Source organism: Phalacrocorax carbo, chromosome 6 (genome assembly GCF_963921805.1).
Source record: "Phalacrocorax carbo chromosome 6, bPhaCar2.1, whole genome shotgun sequence".
In the NCBI taxonomy this organism is placed as follows: domain Eukaryota; kingdom Metazoa; phylum Chordata; class Aves; order Suliformes; family Phalacrocoracidae; genus Phalacrocorax; species Phalacrocorax carbo.
Genome location: NC_087518.1, coordinates 20,015,593 through 20,031,998, shown reverse-complemented (window position 1 = coordinate 20,031,998; position 16,406 = coordinate 20,015,593). Strand labels below are relative to the sequence as shown.

Sequence of the window (16,406 nt, the reverse complement as noted above, 5' to 3'; positions counted from 1 at the left end):
CAGCTACATTTAAAGCTAATCTTTGGGCAGCCAACAGCACAGAATGCAGACTGTCTTGCATTCAGGTGTTAAAAAGAAGTGTCATTATTCATAATCCTAGAGACATAGGCATTAAAATTTACATCCACCTCAGCAGCTGGACCATACTTCTCAGCTAGACACTGAGCTCTGTATTGCAAAGACTGTAGAAGCCCACACCTAGCCAGGAAAAGGGAAAGATGGAGATAATCCGCACTGCCTGCAGCCTTCTTCCTCCTTTTATTAATCCATCTCCTAATGTCACCTGCTCTTTATTTTGATCTGCTGCATCCTCACAGGAGACTGCAAACAATGATTGAACTGAGCATGGGAGACCCTCCACTTGCAAAATGACCAAGATTTGTCCCCTCAGATAGTTCTAGACAAAGCAGTACAAAATATGATGCCATGGCACTGGTTATAACTGACATATTTCAAGAGCAGGCTCACATGTCTTGAATCTGAACCAAGCCACAGGGTTGTGCTGAGTTCTGTGCCACTGCACTCCCCGTCTGCTGTATGGTAGGGTATTTATAAATCTCCCATAGCTGGCTTGTCGCTCGGAGAAGACAGCAAGCTCCAGTCCATCAGGTGTTGGAATTCTTCAAAGCAGAAGCAGCATCAGCCTCCTAAAACTCAGTTTAGTTCTTTTCCTTCATGGCAGTAATAAACCATCTCAGTGCAAGTGAACATGCTGCACCAGCACAAAGAATGACCCCAGCTACCAAGCTAATTGTGGAGACAGGAACAGCTGGTAGGAGGATAGGACAGGACATGGGGTGTCTTTTATATCAGAGTTGCACAAATGTCCTGCGCCACAAGTGTGGAATGTAACTTCTAGGATAAAGACCTTTCATTATTCAGTGCAGAGACACCTTGACAATCATGAATAGGAGCATTCAGATTACAGGGGAACTGTGGCTGGGTTTTTCCATACATCTTGCGCAACACACTCCAAACTCAACCAGTTTTTTCAATATGAACTTATGAATACACTCTTTGGGATTCATATACTCCAACCTTAATTATTGTCAGGCTGAAGCTAATACAACAAGAGCCGAACAGTTTCAAGAACCTCTTTGCAATGACCCTCACCACTGGCACAAGTAAGTGGAAAGATTGAAACTCAGCTTCAGGGTGGTGCTGAGCATGTCATTCTGACAGGATAAGCAGGACTGCATTTGCCTGTAGAAAAAGGATCCCCTGATTAGAAAAAATGCCTTGAAATTTCTTTTGACCCAGCTATCTCTGCTAACTAGAAAATATCATTCAACTCTCTTTTCTTATTGGAGAAGTGTGCTTGAGTTGCTCTATGGATGTCTGCTTTTCCATCCAATTGAAGGTGGGGTTTGACACCCACTGTTTGTTTTTATGAGCTCTCAAGTCTGTAGGGCAGCCCTTTTGGTTGTATATACCAGGCTAAAGGTGATTTTGTGGCTAACTCGTACAAGCAGCAGACAGGAGCTGTGGCAGTAGCACAAGGTAAAAAGACACAGCAAACATTTTCCAAATATTTCCATTACTCTGAGAGCACTGCCAACCTGGAATGTCCACAGCTGAGACAGATTCTCAGGGCGGTTTACAGGAATACAGAAATTCTTGAGGACCCAACTGTTCTAAGCTCAAACACCTTGCAAAAATGTAAGGTTCAAAACTGAGCATGCACTCAGGGCAAAATTCACAAGTTTACAACCGCTCATTTTTCAGAATTCTTTCAGTCCTCTTGTACATCCACTGCAATTACATCCACTGCTCTGGTTTGGAGTAAGCAATAACAAAAAGGAAAGCAAAGATTTGAGCTCATTGTTTCTGTTATTGCTGCTTTGCTGGAACTAATATAATAAAAAATAGGTCCTCAATGTGCAAAAGTTTCCTACATTAACTAACAGAGTTAAAGAAAAGGAATTGAAACAGTACAACAGTTACCAAGCACCTTATTTGGTTTAATTTAAGCTGTGAGGGAAAGAAGATAAAGAATGGTGTGGCAGAGGAAGAAAGGAAAACAAATGGAAAGAAATACAGAAATTTGTTTTCATTATCCCCTAGGTTATATTGAAAGAAAGTACAAAAGAGTTTGGAAGATCTCAGAAGGAGATAGATTTATCCTAATTACAGTCTGTTGAGGCATTCAGTTTCTTAGTGAACAGCATTTGTTGTATTCACCTCTTCTGTTTGCCATGAGAGAAATCTGTGTGCTACTCAGCATGTAGGTAGGCTTCCTCCAAACACCTCTATGTTGATCAGGCAAACATCCTAAGGCAGCCTGGAACAGAGATATTCTTGTCCTATCTGAACAGGCGTTGTTTAGACAACTGAGAACAAAACTTTTGTCTTTACAGAATAAGTCTCTAATGCCATTTTTCAGATATTGCAGAAAAAGAAAAGTGAAAGAAAATCCCCTTTTCCTGCAGACTACAGACCTAGGTGTCACAGAATCCTACTACAGCTTTTAAATTCTGGAAACCAGGCAGAAATTCAGATTTATCACAATGGTATCTGGAATATTTAACACCCCAAATATTCAGAAGATTGAGGTAATGTTGTAGGAATTATTCCATTAAAAAATTCAGATAACTTGAATTTGATAACCTTCAGCTGATGAAACATTCTTAGCTTATTGTGCCAGTCTACTGGTAACTTTTTCTGACCATAACTTTTTTTTTTTGGTAACGTTGAAAGACACTGCTGGGAAGAGTTAGGGTAAGCCTACGCTCATTTCCAGACAGAATATGTTAGACTACAGTTCTGAGCAACTTTTTGTCTTAATTTATAGTAGCTAAGACCAGAATTCAATCCTGTCTCTCTTGACCCATCAGGTCAAATGGGGAGAAACATCCCTCAAAGTCAATAGCAACTGCAGGTCATGCATTCCTGAGGCCTGGCTTTACTCACACCATTTCTGTGCACCAAAGGACTAATATAAAAACAAGGTTCCAAATCAGCATGTGCACAGGACAGTTAACTTCACTGTAAGTAGGCCAAATGGTCCATCGACATGGAAAAGGAGTAAGCTAAGAGCTCAAGGCTCTGCATAAGGACTGTAGGAGTCAACCTGGGCTGCAGAGGAGGAATAGGCTTGACCTTGCCAACTATTAAATCACTTGTGTCAGTCCCTCATGATTTCCCTTCTTCCTACCAAAATTCCCTGCTGGACCCATGATCACTTGAAAATGCAAGGACAGAATGCTTTAATGAGCTGGAGGCGAGAGAAGCTGGCCATTTCTGAAAGACCTATGACTTCTCATATCATTGGGTAAAAGCCTCCTCTGGGAAACACAATTTTTATGTTCACTTTGTCCCTCCAATGCATTGGCTCCATTGATTAATGGCAACTTTCCAATGCTCTGCTTAGTTTTACTGCCAAGTCAGGATCATGCTGGGGGACAAATAAGTAAAGTCTGTTAGTAAGAGAAAAATTCTGCACAGAAAACCAAACTCAGCAGAGCTACACCATGGATATTGTGGCAAAATTCAAAGCAGCAGCAGATTTTTTTCTTCAGATGGGCAATATATTGCTCCTCCAACTTTCTCCTATATACCTCTGATGCTCTCCAGGTCTGCAGCCTGAGCCTGAATGCTCATGTCTGATTTGGAGCTGAAAAAGACCACTTGCTCTGCCTGCCCTTCTGTCTCTTTTTTTATTCCTCATGTTTCTGTCCAGATGTATCTTCTAGTTATTGCTTGCTTCTTGCATTCTTCATCCCAATTCCAAAGAATTGCCATTTCTGTGTACCACCATTCTTGGTTTAGCTGTTAGGTTTTTTGCTTATCTATTTGCATTTTCATCTCATTTTCTAGCCTAAGAAGTTCAGCTTGTCCTATATGTGTGTGCTCCTCAGTTCTGACCTGGGATAACACTGCAATTTTCAAAACACTTCCAAGAAATTACTTCATTTTTTCTTAATCCAAAAATTTACGGACACAATTTCAAGCTTGTTGCAAACCAACGGGCTTGTTTGCAAAAGTATCCTACCACCTCCTCTGACAAAGGCAGCTCTGCTAAACTATGCTAACTTCCTTCTACAATGTCATGCCAAAAGGCTTTCTTAGGAAGTCTACAGCAAAATTTGGGGCATTCTCAAAATATGTCCTAAAACATAGCCTAATCTTTTATGAACGAGGAATTAGGTGCGCAGAGACAAAGCTACCCTACTACAGCCACAATGTAGATCTGTGCCAGAATGGAGCAGCAGCTGGGAAGTGGAGAGGGAAGATTTAGCAGAGTCCTACTGTGCAACTTTTCATTCTAAAATATGCTGTGAAAAGGCCCTAAACTTAGTAATTTTGGTGAAGTCTCTGTTCTTAAACACTAGGTACAGTCAAAGCTGGATATCTGCACAGCTCAGGTATCGTGAAACACCCCATCTCCTACAACTGACTTGTAACTTGGTTATCAATTCTTAATTATGGCTGCTGACTGCTGCTTCCACCTTTTGCTGCAACTTGCCCTCCTGCCTAGACTACTCGGTCTAATTTACTCTACCTTTGCTACCGCAGGCTCCTCAGGCTTCTTCACAAAGCTCCTTCAGTTTCCATTTCTCCCTTTGAGAGACTGCTCCAGAATCTCACTCCTCCAGTGGTTGAAAATCTAATTTGCAAGCTAAGTTTATTAATAGAGAATTTGTACCAATTTGTCCTTGTGCCAGCATTGATCTTTATTGCAAAGACCTTTTCCTCCCCTCTAGTATTTACTTTGCAATGAAGTGTTTACAGAGAGACATCACATTCCTCTCTCAGTCTTTGTTTTGCTAGGCAAAACAAACTCATCTCTCTTAGCCTCCTCTCATCTGCTAAGCTTTCTGTTCCTTACTCATCCTCCTAGCCTTGTTCTGCACCTGCTCCTTGGTGAGTACATTTTTCTGACAGAACCGTACACAGTGTTCTTGGCACAGTCTTGTATCCTGGTTTTAAACCTCCCTATCTGTAGCAGTTCTGTCCCCTTGAAACTATCATACAACCTTATCAGCCCTGACACTTCTCCACCATATGTTCCTATCACTATCAAAGTTCCTCTCCTGCATCCAGCAGCCTCCTCAGCACTCAGCTCATTCCTTCCTCTACTCCCACCTGCCAGCATGTCATGCACATCATTCCCACAGTGGCTGAGGATGCACATGGCCTGAAGCTGGTGCCAGCACTCAGTCCTGCGCTCTCTGCACTTCCATAGGGCGCTCTCACACACACAAACAATCAAAGTCCCACAGAAGACTCCCCTGATCCTATGTCCCCTGGCCCTCCTTCCCTTGTTGGTAGACTCTTCTGAACACCACTGATTCTCTGGCTTTCAATCCTGTATCTTCTGTGGCTCAGTCAGTGGTGGCAGAATGACAGAGCCTCCCTTAGGCCCTCAAATCTAAGACCTCTATCCTATTCAGAAGTAAACAGCTCTTCCCTAGACTCTAGAAGCTCCAAAATGCAGCCAGACAACCTCTTCAGAATGGCCAGATACATCCACTCAACTTTCCCTGCTGCCATGAGCAACAGGAACAACCTTTTCTTAGCATAGACCAGTTCTGCTCAGGCTTTCCTGCTAATGAAACACCAGTTCCATGCTCATGGGCAAAATTCCTGCTGACTTCGTTACATTGGGGTTTCCCTGTAGCTTCTAGTGTCATACACATAGCTATGATGTCTCCCAGATTACAGCCTTTCAAAGATCCACTTTCAGTATAAAGCCAGACAGGGCAAAAATGACATACAAAATATAATTTAAGAACAAGCAAAGCCATTTTCATACTTGCTTAAAGAATCAATTTGGACATAGCTAAATCCAGATCTTAGACTAGGGAATAAAGAATTCTTCTGTTTTTCAGCCCCCAATTTAATTCCGTGAACTGGGGCAAATGGGGACATCTGCTTCCTTATGGAAATAAAATTCAGAGAAGCACACCCATGGGAACTTGTCCAGTGTTATTTCAGTGGCATGGTTCCAGAAACTGCCCTCATACCCTGTCTTCACTCATGCACTGCTCCCAGATCCTTGCAGTAATAATGGCCTTAAGGTTGCACAGCATAAACCGGTTCATGAAATCTGCTTGTTTTACACTAACTTGAAAACTGTCACTTATCCTCATATTCTCTGCATTTGCAACAAAGCTGTCAGCATCTTTAGTTCTGACTTCTGGAGAGGTTAGTCTTCCCTGTTAGGGAAGTGCTCCTTTCACTAATACTATTAAGAAAAAGAAAGTCTTTAAATCAGTGGAGTGGGGTGAACACGGCAGCTATGTCTTGCTAAGGGCAGACCAGTTTTGACAGCACACTGCTGACTCATGCTTCTCTGCTGGGATACTTTATATCTTAAAACTATTGATGCCTGGATTTGTGTACCAACTCCCATGAAAATATCCTACTTAGGAATCCTTTGCCATGCTACAGCCCAGATCTGCTTCTCCACTGTGGATGCTATTCCCAAATTGAACATGTTTTCTTAAAACTATGTGGTGCAATAGCTGCATGGATTTAAGGCTGATAAACTCTTCACCTCTGCTGTAAATCACACTGGAATCTAGTTCCCGAAACTGTGGCTTCCCACCACTGTCTGCAGTGATGACTGCTGAAAGGTAACCAGAGGAACACCTTCCTCCACAAGAGCAGCAAAGGCCCACCCATGCTAGTCATCAAATCTCAATGCAAAGCATGACGGGAAAGGAAACTTTGGCTCCATTAATCCTGCGGCCTCCCAGTCATGCATGCTATCTTCCCTGCTCAGGCCATCCTGGGTTTTTTTTGGAACTCCTTTGCATTGCTTGTTTGGGCAGCACCTTGGAAGAGAGAAACAGGGATGACAACATTTGCCATTTTGTCCATGTGGAGGGAGACTTCCATGGAAGAGGTCCAACAGTGAGAGCACACAGTCCTTTCCCTGTGTGAAGGGCAGGAAAGACAGTAGCTGTTTGAACAGTATGCTCCTGCCTCAGGATAAGGAGAATTATTTCACACCCGACGTGATGTGTTACAAGTGGTGCAAAAGCCGTGTGGGAGCCAGAGAAGGGCAGCTTGTGCAATGAAGGAATTTTTAGGACTTTGACTACAGACACTTGGGTTTAAGTCCTAGTGAGAAACATCTAAGTCTTCTCACAATGCTAAGCAGCATAACAAAGAGTGCCTTTGCTGGGACAGAAAGACAGCTAGCAGAAAAGCACCATCAAAACATCCTCTTGGGAAGAACTTCTTTTAAGTACAGATCTTTTTTTTAATTTGTTTTTGAAAGAGCATTGATTTTGATAAAAGTTCCTGCCAAAGCTACTTGAAAGAGCTTAGTTTCTGGCAGTTCAGAAGCTCTATTTCAGAACTTCCAAATTCTACATATTTTATCTTAGAAGTTTTTATTCCACATGCATCGTTACTACCTTGCCCTAACATGCCTGAAGTAGTGAAATATTTTATTACTGTTCAGATCATTAAGACCGATTGCTACTTACTACAGAATGAAATGTAACCTGCTTTTCTAGATGAAGGCATTCCTGGATGTTGTAATGGCAGTGCCAGACTTTCATTAGATTACAAACAAGGGACTTGTTGTTCTAGAGGATAAGAGAAGATGTTTCAGTCATATTGAGCAGCAACTGTTCTTATCAACTTAAAAAAAGAGGTAACAAACTACTGCTTTTTCTTATATAATATACATACTGTGACCTACTACTAGTCTTTACTTAGCAAATCAGCAGTAAGCATAAACAGTACAAAAACTTAAAATGGATACAACTCAAAACAAAAATTCAGAAATCCCAGAGCAAAACATTTCTAAAGCTCAAAATCTGGGACATGGTGTCCTCACAGGAAATTTTAAAAATAAATTATTTAAGTCTGATTAAGGAGGGGGGAAAAAAAACCCAAACAAGCTTTATAGTGTCAGAACTTCCCAGGAAAAGGCAATTCTGAGTTAGGCTAATGCGCATTAATTCTGAGAAGCCTGAGCAAGACTTTTTGCTAGGGGCAAAGTCCAAGAGGATCAGGACGGAGGGAATTCTGTGAGGTTATGAGAGATCAGGCACAGCTGGGTGTGAGAGCACTCCAGGGCTGAGCAGAGCTTTGGTGGATGAGTAAGGCACTACCAGATTAGAAGAGCAAGTCAAGAGGGGGTTGCCTTCACTCTTCTGCCCACTGTCTGCAGAAAAGCAGCAGGTCAGACCTTGAGAAGAAGCAGCATCATGCTCCTGTGTGGGGTGTACAGCGCTATCCTTAAATGGATGCTCAAGGCTTTACTGGCAAGTGACCACACTTTCTAGAGGATGCTCAGGAAAAGGCATGCCATCAGCTCTGGGATGGTGCCTCCCTTCTTGCTTTTCCAGGCTGTGCATGAGAGAGGAGGGTGCTAGCAAGCATCAACTGCTGCAGAGACAGGTTTTCAAGCAGTTATTTTGTGATCAAGATACCAACAACAGGCTACAAGGCATTCATCTGGATGCATTAATCTTTTAATTTTTGTGCCCGTGACTCACATCCTGCCCTTAATCCTGGCCCTATTTAGTAACAAAGTTACTTAATTACTAAATTAAATACTTAATTTAATACTTGACTAATTTCATTAAATTATCCAGCTTTCACAAGTTAAAAAGGCCACCTCTCCAAAGACACAATTTTAACTCCTTTTATGCCCCTTAACTCCTGTTTATGCCGCTTTTCTTTCCCACATAGGCAACGATGGATGGAAAAGCCAAAATAAATTAATAACTACCTCCCTCCATACTCTTGGCTTTATTGCTGGCCAATAGGGCACACAATCAAGCCCTGAAGCAGAACAGATTATGTATTTGCTGGGCTTATAGAAGTTACTGTGGAGTTTATTGCACAGTTCAGGTTCTGCACCACATGTGTGTGTTTGCGTGCACATTGCTGAGGTGGAAAAAGTTGTGATGCTGAACAAAGGGCTACAGTCTGCTGTCACAAATGAGACAAAAACTCACTGAACTGGAAGTACAAAAATCTACTTTCAGCCTGAGTACTTGTTGCTCATACACATTAAATGAAGAAGCCTGTTTGCACAAAGTATGATCTTAATCTGCTCTTCTCAAGCACATGCCAGGACCATGACTCCCACCCCAGCAAAAACCATCAGCAGCAAAATCGTGAGAAGGTCAGTACAAGATGAAACTGCCTTTTAAATGAGGATTTTTCTGTCACAAGCTTACTCCAAGTTATCTAGCACAAAGAAGTTTATCCATGTAAGCCAATAATATTGGCAGGGGGAGAATTACACAAGATACTGGCAAGGAAATAGACTACCGAAAGCTTAGAGAGAGATGGAGCAACCTGTGAAAAAAAGCTTCTAAGCACTGTGACAATACAAACGCACCATGCAAACCTAAGTAATTAATCATAAGCCAAGTGCCTTGTCAGGAATTTTATAATAATTCAAGCCTTTTTCAACAACACAAGCAGTCTAAACAATCTTGAATGACTATTTCAGATAAACAGTGAGGATTTTGATGGCAGAAGCCACTCTGCTATCAGCATTGCTGGGTACCGCAGCTCTTGCAGCAGCTCAGGCTGCCAGGTAAGGACTCCACTGCAGTAGTCACTCTACTATCAAGCTGATGGGCACACCCCACTGTGCACATGCTATAGCATGTATACAAAATACAGGAGACAAGCTAACCATCAAAAAAGGAAGAAGCAGCAGGTGGGGAGCTAACACTATAGGCAACAGATAGCATAAAGTAGAAATCAAAATCTCCCATATAAGAATTGCTGAAGAAATTCCACTAGAAGCAGAGTTCTGCCTCCCATATATTCATACGTAACTGTGCAACTGGTGTTTCTAGAAACTTGGGCAAGTGGCATCTTTCAGACAAACTCTGAGCAGTGCTCTGCTCTCGATCAAAAAGGCTTCTCAGAGTCCTGTACTCTGTCTGCTGTTGCTTGCCCATCGCCTGTGGTCCACCAGAAAGCCATCCACACTGAAGAAGGGGCTCCATTTGTTCTCTGAAGTACAGATGTTAAGCAGAGATGCTCAGAGTTTGCCTCCTATGTACAACTTGTACCTTATGAAGACTCAGCCCCACACTTCTACTTATGATTTCAGAGTGGCAAAGCAAGAATGTGGCAGCACAGGCCATCCCTCCTAAAACCTCAGCTTCATTTTAACACACTGTTTCTCAAGAATCTTGTCTTCTCTAGATGAACTTCATATAATGGTTTCTTTACCATTCCCATCTTCCTCCATCACATCTGTCATTTGTGTATGTCCAGGTCCTGCAGTTTTTAGTAATGGCTGTGCCAGTACACAAACTGTGGAAATTACCCTCAAGTCATATCTCGGGACTGAGGCTCTTGAAACTGAACATTCTTCTAGTCACACTCTCTCATCCTTCCTTCATGCAAACAGGAAGGAATAACTACTTCCTACTCTCAAGGCACTATCATCCTTCCAAGTGACAGCTGGGTTGGCACTACTATTTAAAGAACCAGTGAAGGGAGAAACAAGTACAGCTAGAGCTGGGTTGCCAGAACTGCCATTAAGAGCATTCAAGCTGTTCCTGTGACTCCTTTGCTGTGCCTCAGTTTCTCGCCACACCTCTTGGCCATGGATATTTCGATGGTAAACTCTTCTTTGCAATGCTGCAAATTGCAGCCTGGGAGCTGAGAATCCCCGCAGAGTCTCCTGATGCTCTCTGACATGGACAGAGATGGACAGGATGATCTCGAAACATCCCAGCTGTCACAAAAGAAAGGATGAAGCACAAGACTACTTATGTAGCCCTTTGAAGCAAGCTGAACCCAGAGCAAGTATTTAATGGGGACAAGGCCGCATCCTCCCCAGGCAGCAGTTTGCTCATGTGCAATTGTTCTAAGGCTTCCTATTCTGTGGTAACCTTGCTGACATAGCCACGGTTATCATCATAATTATATCATAATACTGCAACTGAAATGACGTGTTGATGTCCACTCTGCCCAAAATGCTAGGATGAGCACACAAGACACAGAACAGTGATCATTCAGGTTTGCTGGTACAGGGAGAACATGAAGCAGATCTTTAGAGCTAGAAGCTGCCACTTAAACAAAGCTACAATTCTGACATCAGCCACATAAAGGAGACAAACCATGGTGTTGCCACATGTTGTGGTCTCTTCTCTCGACCTGTCTGCAATAGCAACAGATTTATATTCATGCACTGTAAAAGCACCAGGTGCTTTTGTGAACAGGACGCCCTTTCTCAGCACTCCACAGCAGGCTGATTTGTCTGTACATCATGCTCTCATCCTGCTCAGAGATGCACTTGCTGCAGAAAAACTAGTGCCGGTACTTTAGCTTACTCTCACATCCTTTGGTTTGCACTAGCAGCACTGGAAATTAGCAAAGCAAGTCTGATTTATCACACTGCAGCAGGGTGGTGTGCCCTGTCACCAAGAAGCAGATGAGATGGATTTCATAAGAGTTGGCTCATCCTTTGCTCTTTCTGGATGTAATTGAAGAAGAGGTTGCCATATGGCACTCAGTTCTTTCTGAAGTAACTGAGTGCCCCACATTCTGTATATAAGGTACTCTTACAACGGGCTGAAAGACAGGAAAGTGATATTATTCCAACCATAACAGCAGGGAACAGAGTAAGCAATAATACGCCCAAGGTCAGGCCTGCAGTTTGTCACACAGCAGGGATCTGAATCCAGATTTGGTGAATCCCAGTATAGGATGGAACCACTGGCAAGGTTCCAGCAAATGAAGCATTAATCTGCCCACAGGGAGCAAAGTGGAATGACAGCTTATTTGCCTCTGACCTAGCAACAGCAGATGGAGAAGAGTGCAAGGTACACCTGCTTTTGGGCACAGCTGGAATTACTCAGGCCTTGCTTCTGGACAGCAACTGCTGCAAACAGGTTCCCCGTTCTTTGTCATCCCTACCCATTCAGTCCCCACAGTGAAATCCATGGGCATGTGGATTTCTTTCCTCAGGCATGAGAGAAAGAAATCTAAAGGAGCTTGCTTGACAGAATATCCCTGTAAAAACAGCTGATTTTGCAAAAACTCCAGTGCATCTGCACACACCATACTCCCCAAAGGCCCAATCCCAGGATCCAGCCCAGAAGTATAACCATCATGGTATTCAGTTACAGCACACGGAGGTTAGCATCATCACATCTCTTACTACTAGCATGTTTCTTGGTCTTCTCCTTTCCTTCTACCTAGGGGGTAACATAACCCTTATGTACTCTCTCTAGAGGGGGTCAAAAACTCAAGTAACACGAGCAGGAAATTTAGCAAACAGCTTGTACTTTTATTCTACCCTCAAAAGGCTGTTCTGCCAGACCCGCTGTGGCAGTGACAGGCAAGAACAACAAGTCCAGGGCCAGAGAGATCATACAGGTCAGCATCCCATAAGACACGACCTGCTGCTTGCACGTACCCTTACAAAAGACTACCACAGGCCAGAGGGCAAATCTTGGGAACAGTTTAGATACAGACTCACCTCTGGGCATGCCAGCGTAAGCCCATCTGGCACAACCACCAATGAGGTGACTGCAAGGCAGGAGAAAACTGGGTACAAGGTCTGATTCAGCAACTAGGGCACATTTTAGAACATCCTTGAGGCTACAGTAACTTCTGCTACGTGTCCCAATTTCATGAGCTGAATGCAGAGCATGCTTCAGCCATGATCCCAGGACTGCAGGGTGGTAGCATGTAAATAGCCTCCTGCATTCACTGGGGATTGGATGGACCATGCTAAGATTTGCAAGCAGCTGCCAGGCAAAAGAAACAGAGGAGGACTATGACATGACCCTCCACAGGGAGGAACATCTGAAACTTCCAATATTTAACTCAAAACATATCAAAACATCTATGGAAGAGGAAATAGGCTAGAAACTGGAGAAAGTCTCTCTTTGTATCTCATCATCTTGACTGTGAGAGAAGCCTTCTCTCACTGTGTATTCATCCCTCTGGAAGCAACCTAGAGTAGAAATAGTAGTTTATTAAAACTTAAATACAGCTTTTGAAAACTTGCCCAGACAAGCAAAATATTAATTAAAGTTTTGGCTTGGTCTTCTCTGCTTGGGAAATGACTCCTCCCCTGTAATAAGATGAGCTGTAGCAGCCCTGTTATTCCAATCACCATAGGCACAAGTATCACCTGCAACACATCTGAAGCACACTACCCTTCAGCACACCTGCTCCCCCTTTACATCTCTCAAGCAGGGAGGGAAGGATGTGCAAGTGGCCTACAGAAAAAACAAAATGTTGGTGTTCTTTCCTCAGAAATGAAGACTGTGAGGAAACATGGGAACAGACTACCACATGGAAGCTGCTAGGAGATGGTCAGCTCATCTCCTCCTCAGGACAGGAGAAGTACTCAGATTTAACAGCAGCAAGGAAGACTAGGTGCAAAGGATAACTTTCTAGCAGGAAGAACAACAAAGCACCAGAACAGATTCCATGCAAAAGTCCTTATCAGCATTGCAGGCTTTTTAGATCAGCTTGGGCAAACATTTGTCAGGAATGATGTAAGCCAAGTTGATTCTTACTTGGACAGGGAAATTAGGCTAGATGACTGTCAAACTCTCTTCCAACCAATTTTGATCTATGGCCCTGCATCAAGGAACTAACTTGAGTGCTGGCCAGTAATCCACACACATTCAGTCACATGGGTCCCCAGAGATCTCCTGTGTCACCCTAGTAGAGTCACTCTGTGTCTGTCAGTTCCTTGCCTGGAAAGGAGTCTCATCCCTACAAGAACACAGGTTCAGCTGAGAACACTGTGATGATAAGTGCATTTCTTAGACTTTCTAAAGTCCCTGAGAAAGTCCTTTTCACCCCACATCTCAGGTGGAAGACTGAAAACAGAGGTGGTACTTGCACTTCAGGGTAGTTACATGGAAATTACACCAGAACAAGAATGGTACTCTGTCCTCCAGCATACTAGATTGTCCAAAACCATGGACTAATGCAAGTTTCAGGCCTCCCATTAACAATATGAGGTACAACCCCAGTCCTGTATCACAGATGCGAGGTCCCCTCCCAGCTTCCCCACATGAGCCCCACACCAAAACTCTGTTTTAGTGGCACAAGAATAGAGATTAAAGACCTACCTTGCAGCTGCATCTACACTGAAGCCCTCTATTGACCCAAGTTCTCTCACTGGGTGACTGTACCTTGCCGTGCTCCCCTCACAGCAGGAAGCCTGTGGCAGGACAGTTCTCTGCACAGACACAGCTAAGCTGAGACCACAGCACCATCTTCAGGGCTCTGCCAAAGACCCAAGCTTTTACCAACTCCTCTCAGGAAAGGCCAGTATGATCCTAGTAGATACTTCACACCTGATAACTCTCCAAAACAGACATGAGTACACCTGCACATGCACACGCTCACCCCCCCTTCCCCCCCTTCAGAGTTCTGGAGGAAAACAACGCCCCTTTCTGAGAGCATCACTTCAGGAAACAAATCACCATTTTGATACAGTTCCAAAGACCCAGTAAGTCCCAGAAAATTAAATCTATGTCAGATACTGATTACGTAAAATGCCATCTGAAGCATCAGCCTTCTGTGGCTTCTGAAAGCAGCTATGCCTCTGCAGAGAGCTCACGTGCACAGTATATTGCTAGCATCAGCTGAGCCTCCGGCTCACAGGCAACAAAGACAACACAGACACGGTCCAGTGCTTTAGCAAGGACGACAGGAGTGCTTGTGCTTCCTTAAAACCACCACCTCCAAAAAGCTTTGCAGTGCTTCTGTACCAAAATGAGTCTGGGCCAGTATGCATAAAGCACTGAAGAACACGTCGTACGGCACCAGCACATACCCTCAGATGTGAGTCTGACAAATAAATGCAGCCTCTTGGGAGGAAGAACAATTTTTATCCATTCTTGTCTTTATGAGAAGGTCAGCAGCACCATGTGTTTTCCGTGATATGTATCTACTATGCAGCACAAACCCACAGAAATGCAAGCATTTTAATTATTGCTTTAGCTATAAATATAGGAATTTAACACTTGTCCTACTAGATTAAACCAAGAGTCTGTCTCACAGAGAAAGTGTCCCACTCAGAGCTGACAAGTGATTGATTGATGGTTCCAAGAAAAGGCGTGCTGCTTTCTGCAGCTCAGCCACCAGCACTCTCAGAGGGACATCTAACTCTAGCCTGCTGCAGGAAATCAGCTTACGCCTTGCAGAATGCAATATGATGCCACTGAACACTCTCATAAGCCAGTAAACTATCCAGCTTTTAAAGCATCCTGAAGAAGTAAGCTGTGCGTGTTGCTGTTTCATACATAAGCACTGCCAACACCCAGATGAAATCTGTGGACTGTTTAAAAGTTTAAATTTAGAGAAATAAGTCTGACAAACTGAACTTTAAAAAAAGACCCTGAAGTAGTATTTAAAAAAAAACAAAACCCGAACAAAACAAAAAACTGTTTTTGACTACAATTTCTACTCATGGCTCTTGCAGGCAAAACTGCCAGAAACCAGCTGTGCTGGAACATTATTTCTAAACCTAGTTTCAAGTGTGCTTTAACTGAACTTTTTTAGTTCTCTCCTTTACTAGTTTCCTCTACTGTATTTAACCAGGGTAGGTACTGCAGTCCAGAGAAGGCTCATAACTTCAAGAGTGCACGGGACATGGCAAACTACCAGGTGCATAGAGCGGTGGGGAGGACAAATGCAGGGCTGAGTGGTACAGTGGGGTGAAAGGCCAGTCTGTGAACAGAGCGGCAAAAGCCCATAGAGTGGGGGAAGGATCCGACTGCAGACCTAAACACTCGTATATCAGAGAGCACACAGGTATCTGTGGAAAAGCAAGGCCAGAGTTCAAGAGTTAAAAAGCAAATGAAAGAGCAGGTAGCATGAGTGTGAGAGAGGTACAGGGGAAAGGGACTAGATGCATTAGTGCTCATGTAAAGTTCTCAGAGTCTGCTGCAGCCTTCCAAACAGATGCAGTTTGCTGATACAACTCCTACCTAATGTTTCTGGCTGTGCACTCCCAGTTCAGCCTGGACAGAGAGTCTGATAGCACCTGTCACTGTCTGGACACTCCCACTCTCTACTGAGCACTCACCTCCACTGGCCCAGCAAGTACTTCCATTCAGACTGGTAGACCAGATCCTTCAGTTTGCTTTCATTTCCTTCCTTCCCTGGCTAGTTATGGTCAGGGAGGGAACTTGCAACACTAGAAACAACACCACCAACAAGAAGCAGCTTGAATTTAATCCTTCCACTATTTATAATGTTGACTGTCCATTTCAGGGACTTCTCTCAGTTTTGCTTCAGGCAACCCTACTCTGAGTCATCCTTCCCAAAGAAACAGACCTCAGCTATTCCCATGGCTGTCAAGACACTGGGTCCTACTCCAAACTTAGCCTGTTGTCAGATTTTATACAAGTCATTCCACCTCCCGATTTTTCAGCTTCTCCATCTGCAAAACTGGAGTAGCAATTCTGGCCTTCCTTGTAAAGTCTTGC

General features: G+C 43.5%; 1 protein-coding gene across 1 annotated transcript in view; it reads right to left on the bottom strand.

Annotated features, from left to right (window-relative positions):
• Positions 1 to 16,331, bottom strand: part of MAPKAPK3 (MAPK activated protein kinase 3) — a 137,169-nt gene extending 120,838 nt beyond the window's left edge. The window contains exons 1-2 of the mRNA XM_064454080.1: positions 14,040 to 16,331; positions 7,458 to 7,541 (exon numbers count right to left, since the gene is read on the bottom strand). The gene's annotated coding sequence lies outside the window, so the exon portion shown is untranslated. The remainder of the gene's footprint in view (positions 1 to 7,457; positions 7,542 to 14,039) is intronic.
• Between the last annotated feature and the right edge of the window lie 75 nt (positions 16,332 to 16,406).